This window comes from Egretta garzetta, unplaced genomic scaffold, assembly GCF_000687185.1.
Source record: "Egretta garzetta isolate BGI_Z169 unplaced genomic scaffold, ASM68718v1 scaffold830, whole genome shotgun sequence".
NCBI classification, from domain to species: domain Eukaryota; kingdom Metazoa; phylum Chordata; class Aves; order Pelecaniformes; family Ardeidae; genus Egretta; species Egretta garzetta.
Genome location: NW_009258392.1, coordinates 3603 through 7326, shown reverse-complemented (window position 1 = coordinate 7326; position 3724 = coordinate 3603).

Here is a 3724-nt window from a genome sequence, read left to right as displayed (position 1 = left end):
CAAGAGGAATCCCATCTCCTGGGGGGTTGTGGCAGGCAGGGAGGGAGCTGAGTCCCCTTCCAGCTCCAGGGCTACAGACCCAAAATGAGATGCCTCCACTGAATCAGCTGAGTCCCTTCCCTCAGCAGGGAGACAGGAGATCCCTGCCCATCCTTGTCTCCCTGTCCTGCCTTGAAAATATAATTTTTAGGTCTGACTGTGTCTCTGATAGGAGAAATGACACTGCTGGAGGAAAGGAACATGAGTGACTGTTCGAACAACCTAAGGAAATCAGCGGCTCACAGACTTTAACTCTCTTTAGGGCATCCTTGAGCTCCTTGTTCCTCATGGAACTGGTGAGTGATCTCTCCCTGTCCTTGTGTCAATCCACAGTTTTTCATTATATCTTCCCCCTCCGCCCCCGCAGTGGAAGGTGGGAAGTGACAGAGTGGCTTTGGTGAGCACCTGGTGTCCAGCCAGGGTCAACCCATCACAATTGCTCAAGGCAGGGAGCAGAACAGCAACAACAAGCTATCTCCTGACAGCCTTGAAACATGTGTTGCCTGGGCTGCAACCCAAGTGGAGTGGTACCAGTGCCACAACCCAAGAGCAATGGTGCTATGGTTACTGGAATTTCATTGATCTCCAGCCTGATTGTGGTCAGGGTGTCAGTTTACAAATGACTAAAGCCAATCATCTCATGAGCCTATAAAACAGCAGTTCAAAGAGAGGCCCTTTTGAGCTCCCCTGGATTGTGGCAGGCTGCGACCAGCCCCTCCCTCTGAGTGTGACGCCTCTCAGGTCTCACAAACTCTCAAGTTTGCTCAGAGGTCCATTGCCAAAGACCAACAGCAGAGCCTGGGCTGAAACCCTTCCCTCCTTGAGGCTCAACCGTCACCCATTGAGAAATGCCGAGACCTTTGACATATTTCCCTGAACTCGAGGGGAATTTTTAACAGGTAAAACTTTTTATATACATAAATATAAATATAAATATAATCACGTCTGTGTGTATGCATCTGGGAATCGACTTAAGTAATCTGTGTGAATCAATTACAAAGTGAGTCCTAGACTGCTGCTAGACACAAATGATCCTTAGAAATAAACCACTGACCAAGTCTGAGACTAAGATTAGACCCAGCAGCACCCAGACTTCTCTCTGAGAAGGAGTCAAGAAAGCAAGGGGGCCTGCTCTGAACCTCGTGACACAACAAGAGGCTCCTCATTATTCTCTGCAACCACGATCTCTCTGTGAGCCATTCTAACTTGAGTGTAAACTAATTTTCCTTTGTCTACTTCTTCCAAGCAGCAATAGAGTGAACCTTGTGATTTTCAAATCTTAGGAACTAAGTCACTGCTTTGATTAAAACAAATTTTGTTGAATCCCTTTCTTAATCGACTGATGATTGAGTGCTATTGCAATATCACAATCCAGTCCTGTGATTTGCTGTAAATGTAAAAACAAATTAAAACTTCGTACTAAATCAAAATGTGTGAAGTCACTCATTTGCGACAAATTGGTGCAGTCAACAGGATTCACAAATACATTCGCAACAGCCACTCTTCATTTTTGCACAGAGACAGTCACCTACCAAGGTGTTGGGCTCTCTCAGCTGATACTGGGAAGCCAGGTGACCAACTTCAGTGAAATAGCCTGGGTTTGGGTGGCCACATTTGCACTCACCTCAACACATCTCTATTACAGTGTCGACATAGAGGGATCTCTGGATCATCTATGAACACTCCCTGTTCATTCCTTCCTGGGTAAATGAAGAGTGACTCCTCTGTAGGTCAAGAAAGCAAGTAGACCGGTCTCCCCCAACATCAGAAACCTCAGCGCAGGTCTCTATGTCAAATCAAGTTGTCTCGACTGCCCTTTCTAGTCAGTGGAGAGAAAGAAGTCTCAAATGAGGTCCCTGGAGATACTGTTCCTGGTGACCAGCTAATGCTCCAGAAGGGTTCCCATGGGTCCTGTGTCACATTTCTGAGCAGCATAGCAGAGCATCTGACATACCAACATCTGAGAGATGTGAGCAAAGGAATTGATCAAATGAATTTGCTCCATCACCTTCCCAGGGCCTGTGATGTGGCTGACCAGCCTGTAGTTCCCTGAATGCTCCTTCTTGCCACGCTTGAAACTGGGTGCAACGTTTGTCTTTTTCCTACCAGCAGAGAGCTGCCTGTTTGCCCCAGCATTTCAAAGAGGATCAAGTGCAGCCTTGCAATGACACCAGCCAGCTCCCTCGGCACCCTTGGGCACATTCCCTCTGGTCCCATGGACCCGTGTGTACCCAACAGGCATAAGTGCTCCCTCAGACACAGCTTCTTCTGCCATGGGTGCAGCCTTGCTAGCAGAGATGTCTAAAGGAGACTCGAGGCCCAGGAAAGCCTGGGGCAGATCTTACCAGGGAAAGGTGATGTGAAAAAAGCTGTGAGTTCCTCAGCCATTTCCAGGTCTTGTGGCTGCATGTCCTGCCCTACCCCCTGAGCCATGAGACCACATTTTCCTCAGCTGACTCCTTGTGCTGCCAGTGAACTTGCAGAAGGTCTTGTGCTTGCTCTCCCTATTCCTTGTGAGTTCCAGCCCCAGAGGAGCTTTGGCTTTCCTGCCTCCATCCCTGTACTCCAAGGCCACGTCTCTATCTGCCACCTGCACAACCTGTTCCCTCTTCCAGCCTTGTGCAATGCCTTCTGGTCCTTGAACTCCTGAGCCAGAAGATCCCTGTTCATCGCCACCAGCCTCCTGCCAGGTCCTGATGGACTCCAGCACCGCGGGTTTTGGTGGTGTTGTCCCAGAAGATCCAAGAGGGCTCCATGGACCTTGGCTCTCCATGATCCTGCCAAGCAGATGCTGAGCCAGCTGAAATCTGCTCTCCTGTAGTCCAAGGCTGTGAGTCTGCTCTTTTTCTTTTTTCTCTGCCATGGTCAGTGCAGCCGTGGCTGCTGTCAGCATTGACATCCTCATCCAGTTCTGCTGTGTTTGTGAGTAAAAGAGTCCAGGCCTTGTCAGCCATCAAGTGCCTGTGTCAAAAAAGGGAGGGCTGAGGCAGGGGCAAGGGCCCTGTGTGGCTGCTGGCTCTGAGGACACCTCTGTGGCAGGCAGGAGGGCAGGCTGTGCTCATGGGCACCCTGCTCAGCCCTATCTCCTCTGCAGCAGACCTGACACCAAGAAGCATGTCACCTCAGAACCAGACCTGGGACTTCAATTTGGAGAGTGTTCCCCTGGAAAGAAGAGCCCAGGAGGGAGCTTATAGCCAGACTTATCATGTACCTGGAGAAGAAGATAATGAGGAACCAAGCAATTTGAAAGTGTGGAAGTGTGTAAAGACACCCAAAGAGCAGCTGTCTAAAACAAGGGGAGACAAATCCCAGGTGGATAGTTCATGGGACATGGGAATGCACCAGGAAGAGAAACTCCTTGCTGTCCACTGACACCGGGAACATCTTTCACAGTCACAGGTGGCATTCAGCTTCCCTGGTGCCAGAAACCTACCAGTAGGATCCTAGGATGATACGGTTATTGAGGTTCAGAGCAGTCCTTGGGAGGTCTGTAGAAAAACGCTCTACTCAAAGCAGGGTCAGGTATACAGTCAGGCCTGGTTTCTCAGGGCTTGGTCCATCTTGGTCTTGAAAACCTGTGAGGACAAAGAAATTCACAGTCTTTGAGGGTGGGCAATGCTTGTTCCAATGCTTGGCTGGCCTCAGGGTGAATACGGTGAAGCCCCCCCTGCCTTGCTGTGAGGTG